The sequence below is a fragment of the Mobula birostris genome, chromosome 1, assembly GCF_030028105.1.
Source record: "Mobula birostris isolate sMobBir1 chromosome 1, sMobBir1.hap1, whole genome shotgun sequence".
NCBI lineage: Eukaryota > Metazoa > Chordata > Chondrichthyes > Myliobatiformes > Myliobatidae > Mobula > Mobula birostris.
Window position 1 is genome coordinate 208489609 of NC_092370.1, and position 14202 is coordinate 208503810.

General features: G+C 42.2%; 1 long non-coding RNA gene across 2 annotated transcripts in view; it reads left to right on the forward strand.

Annotated features, from left to right (window-relative positions):
• The window catches only part of LOC140204010 (uncharacterized), a 47890-nt gene that overhangs the window by 24889 nt on the left and 8799 nt on the right, over positions 1–14202 (forward strand). Inside the window, exon 3 of one of the 2 annotated variants that reach the window (XR_011887492.1) lies at positions 6856–9125. The exons of the other annotated variant lie outside the window; for it this stretch is intronic. This is a non-coding gene — a long non-coding RNA (uncharacterized lncRNA). Of the gene's footprint in view, positions 1–6855; positions 9126–14202 lie in introns of those variants that run through there. 2 annotated transcript variants of the gene reach the window in all.

The following is a 14202-nucleotide window of genomic DNA, read 5'->3' on the forward strand; positions in this document are numbered from 1 at the left end:
AGCTGCATGCAAAGGTGGTCATCAGGACAAGCGTAACATTCTTGTCCCAGTCTCTGGGAACTTGTGCGTTATCACTGATTGGACTTGCTCCATTTTGAATTGCCAGCACCTTTCCCCTAAGCTGTGCTGGTGTGCAGCTGCACAGCGACTGAAATGCTCCCTTGCACACAGCTTTCGTTGCCGTGTAACTGGAACTTTCTTTCATTCAATGTTTTATTAAAAAATGCACGCAGTTTTCATGCCGTGTAAAAATCTCTGCTCAGAGCAATGGTTGGTCCACGCAGCTGTCTGGGAAACCTGTGCTGAGAATACTTATGGCAGATGTGTTGCTACTGATCCTTACTGATTGGGACATTTTAGTCAGGAAATGGAGTTACAGAGGGAGGTGTTGACTCCCAGGTCCTGAAGTTTGGAATTATAGTATTGAAGGTGGAGCTGTGGTCCATCAACAATAAACTAACAGGTACCTTTGCTGTCTAGATGCTCCCAAAAGGAGTGTAGGGCCAGGGAGGTGGCATCCACTGTAGATCTGGTTTAGTGGTAGGTGAATTGCAGTGGGTCTTCAGGATTGGCAGCTGAGTCTTTGAACAGGGACCAGTCTACTGGCTCAAAGCTGTCATGTAGCAGTTCATCTGTTCTATCAGACCAGCACTGTAGGACTCTGTACTAGATCAGCTTCTATTTGTATGCAGGGAGAAGGGCAGAGCTTGGACTCACTAATGTGTGGGTAGTGGGAGGTGGGGGTTGGGAGAGAAAGGAGGGCACTCAGATGGTTGGATAGCAATGATTGGGGGTGTTTGGGCTCCTGGGGGAACAGGAGATGTGCTGGTAGTATTTGGTAACTACATCCTCAAGAGTGATGACCTGGTTGAAGTCACTGGTGATTAAAGGGACCTTGTTTCAAGGCTGTTGATCATATTTAGTACATACAGTCTTCATCCCCATCTGGGTTGGGAGGCAGACTGCCATTGGTATAGCTGAAATAAAGTCCTGAGAGAGACAGTATGGGCAACACTCCACCTTCAGATATTCCAAGCTGGGTGAACAGAAACTTGGAGAGTCAGTAGATGTTCTTTACTTGGATGTTCATGCCTTTGACAAGGTGCTGCAGATGAGGCTGCTAAACAAAATAAGAGCCCATGATTTTACAGGAAAGATACTAGCACGGACACAAGACTGGCAGGAAGTAAAAAATGGGAATAGAGGGGGAATGTTCTGCTATGCTGCCGGTGACTAGCGTTCTGCAGAGGCTGGTGTTGAGTCCACTACTTTTCACACTATATGTTAATGATCTGGATGATAGAATTAATGGCTTTGTGGCCAAGTTTGCAGGTGATACAAATATAGGTAGAGGGGCAGGCAGTGTTGAAGTACTGTGAAGAAGAACTTGGACAGATCAGGAGAATGGGCAAAGGAGGAATAGAGGCATAGACTACTTTCTAAACAGGGGCTCAAGTCAGAACTCAAGAGGTGCAGGGGGACTTGGGAGTCCCTAGTGTAGGATTCCCTGAAGGTTAGCTTGCAGGTTGAGTTGATAGCAAGAAAGACAAATACAGTATACAATATAAAAGTTAAGGATGTAATGTGGGGCCTTTATAAGGCTTTGGGGGTCAGGCCAAATCTGGAGTATTATGAGCAGTTTTGGGCCCCATATTTTTGAAAGGATGTGCTGGCATTAGAGATGGTTCACAAGAATTAACCTGGGATTGAAAGGATTAATGTATGAGTGTTTGATGGCTCTACCCCTGTACTCATTGGAGTTGAAAAATGAGTGAGGATCTCATTGAAATCCATCAGATATTGAAAGGCCTAGAATGGATGTGGAGAGGATGTTTCCAATAATGGGAGCACCTAGGACCAGAGGGAACAGCCTCAGAATAAGACATGAGCAGGGATAAGATGAACAGGGATTTCTTTAGCCAGAAGGTACTGAATCTATTGTATTCATTGGTGGCCATGTCATTGTGTATAATTAAAGCAGAGATTGATAAGTTCTTGATTAGTAAGGGTGTCAAGGGTTATGGAGATAGCAAGAGAAATGGTTGAGGGGGAAAATAAATCAGCCATGATTGAATTAATGAGCAGATTTAATGGGCCAAATGGGCTAATTGTGCTCCTGTGTCTTATGGTCCTCTTCCTCCTTCTGCTTGTTTATGATGGCAGTGATGCCTTTCCTCACGGAGTCTGACATGCAAATCAGTAAGACTGCAAAGAGTGAAAAAGTGCATATAAAGCAACCATCCTGCAAGAAACTGATGAAGTTTACTCTCACCTGTCCTATCCTACACCTCCTCACATTTCTTAGGTGAGAATAACAGTAAGGTTTTGCACGTACTCTGTATTTATATTTGAATAAGGCCTCATTGTTGGTGTTTGGATGGGTACATGCTACTTGGAGGATGACACTTTAAAGATATTATTGCTCTCTGCATTTCTCTTTTCTGTCATTATACTATAAAGTTAATAGACTTGTTGGTTAGTTTCAACTGCTTATTTTCTATGAACTGACACCTTTATGAATCACAATATTTTCGAGCCTGCTTAGTTCATGAATTGTGTTCCCTCCCTACCCAAAGGAAGTTTCATAACCTAGAATAGCACCATAATAGGCTATTAGAGATGAAGTGGAGGCAGGAAATCGATTCTCCTGCTGTGCCCACAAATTGTTAGTAAGTGTGAGTGGAAAGTCAGGCTTGAGCTGGTAACTTGGAAGAACATACAGAACACATGGTTCTAGAATGAAAAAAATATAGAAACTCTTTGCTAAAAAGGCAAGACGTGCACAGTAGTTTATACAAGTCTGCTTTTGCAGGTGCACCTTAAACACACTGAACCTGCATTGAAACCTGCCCTTAATACAGTTGCTAAGTCACTAACTGTAGCATAGCAAACCTGCTATTATTGCCCTAACACTGATGGACAGAGCTAGGTTTCTGTTGGTTGTTACCTATAGGTTGCGTGTGTCAGTGAACAAAAATACTTCACGGAAAAAGTGTGAGGAATATATAATTTCTTTTAGAAATGCATCAAGCCTTGCACACACTTCTTGTCAACCAATTACTTCACAAACACAGCATTTTGGTAGAATCAGCTGATTCGAGGTAGAACCAAAATGCTGTAATTGTGAAGAGATTGGATGACGCATTTCTTTGGGCCACTTCCTGTTATCCAGTTTCCACTCTGATTTACCAAGGGGGAATACAATTTTCTGTCCTTTTTTTTGTGGATAATGGAAGCAGACTCCAAACTAGGTTTCTGACTTCATTTTCTTTTCAACCTTTGATATACTTATACTTTATTGTCACCAAACAATTGATACTAGCACGTACAATCATCACAGCAATATATGATTCTGCGCTTCCTGCTCCCTGGATTACAAATATTAAAATATTAAAAATAGTAAAAATTAGTACATTAAAAATTTAAATTATAAATCATAAATAGAAAATAGAAAAATGGAAAGTAACCGAGAGGCAGGTCCGGATATTTGGAGGGTACGGCCCAGATCCGGGTCAGGATCCGTTCAGCAGTCTTACCACAGTTGGAAAGAAGCTGTTCCTAAATCTGGCCGTATGAGTCTTCAAGCTCCTGAACCTTCTCCCGGAGGGAAGAGGGACAAAAAGTGTGTTGGCTGGGTGGGTCGTGTCCTTGATTATCCTGGCAGCACTGTTCCGACAACGTGCGGTATAAAGCGAGTCCAAGGACGGAAGATTGGTTTGTGTGAGGTGCTGCGCCGTGTTCACAATCTTCTGCAGCTTCTTCCGGTCTTGGACAGGACAACTTCCATACCAGGTTGTGATGCACCCTAGAAGAATGCTTTCTACGGTGCATCTATAAAAATTAGTGAGGGTTTTAGGGGACAGGCCAAATTTGTTTAGTTTTCTCAGGAAGTAAAGGCACTGGTGGGCCTTCTTGGCAGTGAACTCTGCTTGGTTGGACCAAGTCAGGTCATTTGTGATATTGACCCCAAGGAGCTTAAAGCTTTTGACCTGTTCCACTTGCGCACCACTGATGTAAATTGGGTCGTGCGGTCCGCTACTCCTTCTTAAGTCAACAACCAATTCCTTCGTCTTGCTGACATTGAGGGATAGGTTATTGTCTTTGCAACATGCCACCAGGTTCTTAATTTCCTCTCTGTACTCAACCTCATCATTACCCGAGATACGGCCTACAATTGTTGTGTCATCAGCAAACTTATATATTGAGTTTGATGGAAACTTGGCTACACAATCATGGGTGCACAGTGAGTACAGCAGGGGGCTGAGTACACAGCCTTGTGGGGCACCGGTGCTCAGTGTGATTGTAGAGGAGAGCTTGTCCCCTATTTTTACAGCCTGGGTCCCGTCTGTGAGGAAGTTGAAGATCCAGCTGCAGATCTGAGTGCTAAGGCCCAGGTTCCGGAGTTTAGGAATCAGTTTATTTGGAATGATAGTATTAAAGGCAGAGCTGTAGTCAATGAAAAAGAGCCTTATGTATGCATCTTTATTCTCCAGGTGTTCTAAGGAGGAATGTAGGGCCAGAGAGATGGCATCTGCGGTTGACCTGTTGCTCTGGTATGCGAATTGCAAAGTGTTGAGGTTGACCGGTAGGCTGTGTTTGATGTGTGCCATAACCACTCGAAGCACTTCATAGCAATTGATGTCAGAGCCACAGGTCGATAATCATTCAGGCATGCCACCTTGCTCTTCTTCGGCACTGGCATTATCGTTGCCTTCTTAAAACATGAGGGGATCTTAGACTGAAGCAAGGAGCAGTTGAAGATGTCAGCAAACACTCCAGCTAGCTCGCTTGCACAGGCCTGGAGAACCCACGGCCACCAAGGCCAGCTTGCCTGGAAACTCTTCAGTATTAGCTTGGCTCAGCTGAGTATCTCTTACAATAAACCAGAACACATTTCAACTTGAACCTTCAGGCAGTTGTACATCACCAAAATTTATTTTCAATATTTGCAGTTGAGTCCTGTTGGAAAATTTCATTTTCCGCTGATAAGTGCAATTTCACTGGGCAAGTTTTCTTTCTTGTGGTACAAGGCGGCAAAACTGACAGGATGTATTCATCATCTACTCTGCTTTAGACCACCAAACAGGAAACAATACAATACGAATTAGTGGGTATAGTTCTCGATTCAGTGGCAAAATGAAGACTGTATATGGAGACCATATTTTTTCAATTTATTGTGGGCAGTACTTCAGGAAATTATTTAGTCAAATATATACAATAAAATATCACATGTTCTTAATGATGTTTAGAAATTGACTGCTTTTGAGTCTCAACTCAGAAATGCCACTACACTCTTAATCTACAACCAATTTCTGACCAAGCAGCAACTGAACTTTCTCCAATCTGTGTTTGAAACATTTTTGTAATTTCCTGCATGTTACTGACTTATTGTCCTTCAACCATTGCAGATAATGAGAAATCTAATAGATTTCATGAATTAGTTATTGATTGCAGTGATAGTGCAACTTATCTGGCATTTTGTTCTGATTATTGCCAAGCAACACCTCATCTGTCCACCACCCAGAAATTCTATACACAATTATAGTGATCTTCTTTGCTAATGATAAAACACAGATAAAAGGCCAACTACAATTCTGGAAAGTTCCTGCATGCCACCTGAAGCATTAGACAGGAAGCACCTGAGGCATGGTGCAGGAAAGCCCCATTTAATTGTTTTAGACAGTAGTAGGCCAACTGCTAATTTGGAACCAGTCCAGAATACAGCCTTACAACTACTTATTTCAAAAACAGAACTCCCAGTCAGATATCCTTCCCAAACCACTGGACAGCAGCATCACGTCACACCATATAATAATACATTACACAAGATTCACATTGACAACATTCCCCCCCACCCCCCCACACCCCACCTCCCCCAAGGTTGGATCCATGTTGGGTCCAAACAACCTACATACTAAAATAGCAATGGTATATACTGGAAAAGCAGGAATTTTCAAATAATATAGCATTTACCTTTAGAGATTTCCTGCACTTAATTAGTCAAAAATAGAGTTGGTATTGTTTATAAAAACACATAGTAAGAATACCAGGCTTAACAGGGCATGATACATATCCAAAAACATCCATATCATCACTTTAGATAGTAAGCTAGAAATAATTTGAAACCATTACATTGCAAGGCTGACCACCTTTTTCTTCCCTTGACAATACTTAATTAGATAAATTAAAAATATATACTTGTATACAGGTTATGTCTGACAGGGAAATCTGATTTTTCACAAATTGCTTCAAAGCTATACATAAAACTTACAAAATGCATACATTTTTAAAACTAATGATTTCATGGAATTCATTAATGATTGGGTACAATATATTACTATAGTTTAATTATGAGTATTAGGGTGACTATTTAAAGAGGATGCTATAGAAAGCAACACACACAAAATGCTGGTGAACACAGCAGGCCAGGCAGCATCTATAGGAAAAAGTACAGTCGAAGTTTCGGGTCGAGACCCTTCGTCAGGACGAATGGAAAAAAGGGATAGTAAGAGATTTGAAAGTGGGAGGGGGAGGGGAGACCCAAAATGATAGGAGAAGACAGGAGGGGGAGGGATAGAGCCAAGAGCTGGACAGTTGATAGGCAAAAGGGGTACAAGGCTGGAGAAGGGGGAGTATCATAGGACAGAAGGCCTAGGAAGAAAGAATGGGGGAGGGGAGTACCAGAGGAGGATGGAGAGCAGACAAGGAGTTATTGTGAGAGGGAACGAGAGAAAAAAATAAGGATGGGGTAAGAAGGGGAGATGGAGCATCAACAATGATTTCTCTAACTTCCATTAATGCCCCTCCTCTCCTTTTTACCCCATCCCTAATTTTTTTTCCCTCACTGTGTCCAAGACCATCACTACATGCGCTAACCAGAAGCCATGGATGACAGCGGAGGTGCGTGCACTGCTGAGGCCCCGTGACTCCGCCTTCAGATCAGGCGACAAGGCAGCCCTAACAACAGCGAGGGCCAAACTGTCCCGGCCAGGCCATGCCCATCAGAGAGGCAAAGTGTGCACACGCCCAGCAAATCCATAGCCACTTCCAGGACAGTGGCGACATGTGGCGCATGTGGAAGAGCATTCAGGACATCAAGTACAAGACAACATCACCTGCCTGTGCTGGTGAATCCTCCCTTCCAGATACGCTGAACAACTTCTACGCTCGTTTTGCGGCGGAAGATGACATGGCAGCAAGGAAGACCAGTCCTCCTCCAAATGACCAGGTGCTATGTCTTACTGTGACAGATGTGAAGAGAACCCTGTGCAGGGTCAACCAACAGAAGGCTGCTGGACCAGACAATATTCCTAGCAGCACACAGTCTTCCTTCAGTTAGTCCTGACGAAGGGTCTCGGCCTGAAACGTCGACTGCACCTCTTCCTACAGATGCTGCCTGGCTTGCTGCGTTCACCAGCAACTTTGATGTGTGTTGCTTGAATTTCCAGCATCTGCAGAATTCCTGTTGTTTGCGTTTAAATATTCCTAGCAGAGTGCTTAGAGGATGTGCAGACCAGCTAGTAGAGATTCTCACCGACATCTTCAACATCCCCCTGAGCAGCGCCATCATTCCTACGTGCTTCAAGGCCGTCACCATCGTCCCCATGCCGCAGAAGTCTACAGTGTCCTGCCTCAATGACTACCATCCTGTCGCACTCACATCCATCATCATGAAGTGTTTCGAGAGGCTCATCATGAGGCACATCAAGACCCTGCTGCCCCCTTCACTGGACCCCCTGCAGTTCGCGCACCGTCCCAACCGTTCAACAGATGACGCCATTTCCATCACCCTCCACTTGACCCTAACCCACCTGGACAAAAAAAGACACGTACATTCGAATGCTGTTCATAGACTTCAGTTCAGCATTCAACACAATCATTCCTCAGAAAATGATTGGAAAGCTGAGCCTACTGGGCTTGAACATCTCCCTCTGCAACTGGATCCTAGACTTCCTGACTGGGAGACCTCAGTCAGTCCGGATCGGGAGCAGCATCTCCAACACCATCACACTGAGCACGGGGGCCCCCCAGGGCTGTGTGCTCAGTCCACTGCTGTTCACTCTGCTGACCCACGACTGTGCTGCAACACACAGCTCGAACCAGATCATCAAGTTCGCCAATGACACGACCGTGGTGTGTCTCATCAGCAAGAATGATGAGTCAGCATACAGAGAAGAGGTGCAGCGGCTAACGGACTGGTGCAGAGCTGACAACCCATCTCTGAATGTGAACAAAAGAGATGATTTTAACGATTGTTGACTTCAGGAGGACACGGAGCGACCACTCTCTGCTGAACATCGACGACTCAATCGTAGAGACTGTTAAGAGCACCAAATTTCTTGATGTTCACCTGGCGGAGAATCTCACCTGGTCCCTCAGCACCAGCTCCATAGCAAAGAAAGCCCAGCAGCATCTCTACTTTCTGCAAAGGCTGAGAAAAGTCCATCTCCCACCCCCCATCCTCACCACATTCTACAGAGGTTGTATTGAGAGCATCCTGAGCAGCTGCATCACTGCCTGGTTCAGAAATTGCACCATCTCAGATCACAAGACCCTGCAGCAGATAGTGAGGTCAGCTGAGATCATCAGGGTCTCTCTTCCCGCCATTACAGACATTTACACCACACGCTGCATCTGTAAAACAAACAGCATTATGAAGGACCGCACACACCCCTCACACAAACTCTTCTCCGTCCTGCCATCTGGCAAAAGGCACCGAAGCATTCGAGCTCTCACGACCAGACTATGTAACAGTTTCTTCCCCCCAGGCCATCAGACTCCTCAATACCCAGAGCCTGGACTGACACCAACCTACTGCCCTCTACTGTGCCTATTGTCTTGTTTATGGTTTATTGTAATGCCTGCACTGTTTTATGCACTTTATGCAGCCCTGGGTAGGTCTGTAGTCTGGTGTAGTTTTTGTGTTGTTTTTACGTAGTTCAGTGTAGTTTTTGTATTGTTTCATGTAGCACCATGGTCCTTAAGAACATCTCGTTTTTACTGTGTACTGTATGGTCGAAATGACAATAAAAAGTGACAACTTGATATCTCAGTCTTAGGGTAAAAAATTTTACAAACTAGAAAAATTAATACTTTGTGGTGGAACTTTATCATTTACAGTGATTGAGTGCATAGTTTGGTTTCCATACAGGAATAAAGCTTTAATCATAAAGATATGTGTCATACTGAAAAACTACTGCAATGTGCTATTTATGTCTACAACAGTTAACTGTTAACTTAGACCATTAACTCTGACCTCTTCAATTATGGTTTGAATGCCTTATCATCTGATATGATTGAACTTTATTTCATTTGGATCTTTCCAACCAAACATAACTAAGCATATTATGCTAAAGGCAGGGTTATGTGAACAACTTAAACCAGACAAAGTGATCAATTCTGTTTACTTAAGAGCTGAGTCTTTATTTTAAGGTACCTTTAAGACATCTATTGGAATTGAACAAAATAATATCCAACTATGGCCTCAATGCCATCTGATTCTCAACTGTAGAAAATAACTTGTAATAATTGACCATAAAGGCACAAAACTAATTATTTTTAGCATTCTGCATTTAAAAAATTCATACAATTCAAAGTTTTTAAACCAATCCAGCTTATTAATGACAGAAGCCAATGTTGACAGCAATAACCAGTTACTGAACCCAGTGTGTAATCTACCAGATTCACTTGAATCTAGCCTTGCTCCAAAAAATGGACCAGTAGGTTTTATTTCTAATGAGTAGTGAGGTTACTGCTCTTGACATCAAGGTGGCATCTGAGAATGACAGAGAATCACCAAAAAATCTGAGCACAAAAGGGAAGGCACTCCAAGTGCGAAGTTAAACATCCTCAAAGAAAAACACAGAAGATAGTTGTGGTTGTTTGATGCCAATAATCCCAACCTATGGACATCACTGAAGGAGTTAATAGGTCCAGCTATGCTTAGCTGTTTAATTAATGATCTTCCTTCACCATAAGGTCAGAATTGTTTTAAGATTGACTGACAATTATAATTTCATTCACACACAGCAACTGAGAAGATCAAGTTGTTCACGTTCACTTATAGAAGACCACAAGACCTAGGCCATTTTGTCCATTGAGTCTGCTCTGCCATTCCATCACAGCTGATTTATTATCCTTCTCAACCCCATTCTCCTGCCTTCTCCCCATAACCTTTGGTGCCCTTACTATCAACCTCCACTTTAAATGGACCCTAGACAATATGTATGCATGGGCTAATGGGTGGCACATAACAATTAGTTCAGAAAAATGTCAGGCAATGATTATCAAGAGGAGGCTTGGATGCACAGCAGCATTACCATCACCACAGCTGTTAACATCTTGGGGTCAACACTGGTCAGAAACTCAACTGGTCCCACTTGCATAAATAGACCTTGGTGTCTAACACTCCAAAGTCTTTCCAAAGGCAGTACAAATCAGTAATGTTATGGAACACTGCCCAAAGCTTTAATTGACTTTCCCTTTACTGTGGACACATACCCTGGTTTGATTTACCCACTCCTGAAAACATCTCTACCTGTAGAATGTCATGCCCTCTTCAGATCTTGTGCTTCATTAAGATCACCCTTAATCTCCTAAATTCAAAAGATTCAACTTCATTATCCGCTCCTGATAGGCCAACCATCTCATCCCAGGAATTGATCAAGTGAAGCTCCTTTGGACTGCCACCAGTGTTGTTACATCCTTAAAAAAAAAGAGCAAAACAAGAGCTGCCTTACAATCAAAAGCTATCACAATGAAGTTCCATTCTAAGACCGTAAGATCAAAAACTCAAAATCATAGTGTTTTGGAGTGTGCACATGCAATTTTCTCCCGCTTCCCCAACTTCAAGAGTCCAACATAAAAAAATTTGTTGCAAAAAAATATTGTATAAATGCACATCTTCCATTAATTGTGCAGAATTTCTTGCTAAGGTATAAAATTGAAGTTGTATTCATGTTTAGTGTATTTTAAATAATAACTTGAATCATTAACTCACATTACAAATGCTCCGTAAGGATTGTCACACAGCATTTTGGTGAGAGCTGTGTACCCTTATGAAGGTTTAGACTTTAAAAATCAGACAGCAGGCTGCAATAGCACTTTCCGTGCAAAGCTGCTTACGGCATGCCAGAGGTGAAAAACATTTAGAAAAAGTGCAAACATGACAAAAAGAGAAAGTGTAGATATATATCATAACCTATAGGAATATGGCCCCAAACATCTCTCTGAAGTAATATGCCTCACCTTACCATACACCCTCTCCCTTTGCCACTCTCACCAAAATGAACTTTTAAGTCAGAATCTCATTACTCTAGGAGAAAAGGGATGGCCCACTCTTTGGAATGTGGGTGAGTTGTTACCATGTGCCTGAACAATTACACAAAAACCAAAATTCAGGAATTCCCATCCTTTTTCATGATCACAATTGTCCCACAAATACATTCATCACAATATTGTGCGACAAATCAATCAATAACTATCCAAAAAGGATCTAGTGCTTTCCCAGTGTATATGATGAATAAACTCTTCTTAGCCTTCGTTTATTACCTGCACCTGGCTGGAAGACCAAGAAGAGCTTATTTGTAATAACCATTTCCCAGGAGCCAGCACATTTCCCCTATCCCCAAAATGAGCTCTTCCACTGAGCCAGCATTCAGCATGTTCCACCAAAAACTGGCAGCTTTTTATTAAGGCATCCCACCCATCAGTCAGGTCCCCTCCTGAAAACGGAAGCAATGAACAGGATGTGTCAAAGAATGCCACTGTCCCAGAGTGTGCAAATATAAAATTAGCCTAGCGTGTGCACCTGATAAATGTAACACCAGTCCTGCTGTCGGCACTATGACATTATAAGACCATAAGACATAGGAGCAGAACTAGGCTATTTGACCCATCAAATCTACTCCGCCATTCAATCATGGCTGATCCTCCCCACCCCCTCCCTAGCTTTCCCTCCATATGCTTCGATGCCATGGCCAATCAAGAACCCATCCATCTCTGCCTTAAGTACACCCAGCAGCCTGGCCTCCACAGCTGCCTGTGGTAATAAATTCATTTTCCTTTGGCTAAAGAAATTTCTTTGAACCTGGGTGCCCCTCTATCCTGTGGCTGTGCCCTCGTCTTAGACTCCTCCATCATCGGAAACATCCTATCCACATCTACTCTGTCCAGGCCTTTCAAGATTTGAAAGATTTCAATGAGATTCCCCCCTTATCCTTCCAAATTCCAGTGAGTACAGACCCAAAGCCATAAAAACGTTCCTCATATGAATACCACTTCATTCCCAGAATCATCCTTGTGAACCTCCTCTGAATCTTCTCCAATGTCAGTCCAAAACTGTTCACAATACTCAAGGTGAGGCCTCACTAGTGTCCTTTAAAGCCTCAGCATCACATCCATGTTCTTGTATTCTAGACCTCTAGAAATGAATGCGGACATGGCATTGGCTTTCCTCACTACTGACTCAACCTGCAAGTTAACCCTTAGGGTGTTCTGCACAAGGACTCCCAAGTACCTTTGCATCTCATTTGGATTTTATCCCCGTTTTGAAAATAGTCCACACATTTATTTCTACGACCAAAGTGCATGACCATGCATTTCCAACATTCTATTTCATTTGCCACCCTCTTGCCTATTCTCAATCTATCCAAGACCTTCTGCAGCCTACCCATTTCCTCAACATTACCTACCCCTCCACCCATCTTTGTATCATCTGCAAATTTGGCAACAAAGCCATCTATTCCATCAACTAAATCATTGATATACAGCATAAAAAGCAGTCCCAACACTGACCCCTGCAGAACATCACTAGACACTGGCAGCCAACTAGAAAAGGATCCTTTTATTCCCACTCGCTGCCTCCTACCAATCAGCTGTGCCAGTGTTGTTCCTGTAATACCATGGGCTCTTAACTTGGTAAACAGCCTTGTGTGTGGCACCTTATCAGAGGCCTTCTGAAAGTCCAAATATACAACATCCACTGCATCTCCTTTATCTATCCTACTTGTAATCTCCTCAGTTCAGTATGGCAGTTTCAGTGGGCTTGAACTAAACTGTTTAATAAGAAATAAAATACTAATTTGTCTCAACATGATTATGTGCCTCCTTGTTTAAATAGGCTGAAGTATATAAAAAGAACAATACCAATAGAAATACATGGTTTATTAATGCAATAAATCCAAATGTACTATATACTAATAATCCCTTGATTTAACTAAACAAATTTTCTGCAAAAGAAATATTGTACCCTTAAGCATTGTTTTTAAAAAACAATTCTGCTCTGAGTACATCATCTTCAGTCCACAATTAGCCATCCCATTTTGAAGCTCTCATCTGCTGGGAGTCAAAGGACTCCTTGTTGCAAATGAAAGACAATGTGAAGTTACATGGCTGTTGCAGTATTATTTCAAAAAAGCCTGGGAGGCCCATGCAAATACATTTTTCTTTTTTAATGCCTGTCTTAAGGCACTCTATGACTCTGGATTGAAGCAAAAGATTATTAAATAATCAGAATTCAGTTTTCATTTAGTGTTATTGAATTCAAGTCACACATATATAATCTACCTGAATAATACATTTTGCTCACCTTTCTCCAGCATGTTAGTACTGCATGATTTTCATCAGCAGATGGATGGATTGAGGAAGCATGAACAGAAGGGGCATGATGCCATATTGTAATGTTTATCTACTCCAAAGCAGGCTGCATTTAACTGCACTGTAAATATTATGATTTTTTTTTACCCAGTCCTAAGAATCATGTATAATTGTCAAATGAAAACATTAGATGAGAAATTTTACACTATGCATAAGAACTGATAATTATACCATTAAGATGCTAGTTTTATTTACATCTGGAGCAAAGGCTGTAACATATTAGTTATGTTTTTCACCATTTTGAATATGCCTGCTTTCTCCATTTTCCATTCAGCACCTTAAACATATTCCAGTACTTAACTAATTGAAACGCCACCTAGCTCCAGAAGTGTATACCTGACCCAATAAATTCAGCATTGGCCTTGAGAACTCCATGACTGCTGGCAGAGAGACGTGGGCAGAGTGCAAGTTCCACATTTCTATTCTCCTTTATGTGACAAAATACATCTCCACAGTAAACTTAGAATTGCAAATCTTCGTTCCTTCATATGTTGAGGCCTGATAGAGGTTCCTGGGAAACACCATTTAATACTTCTTAGTAATTAC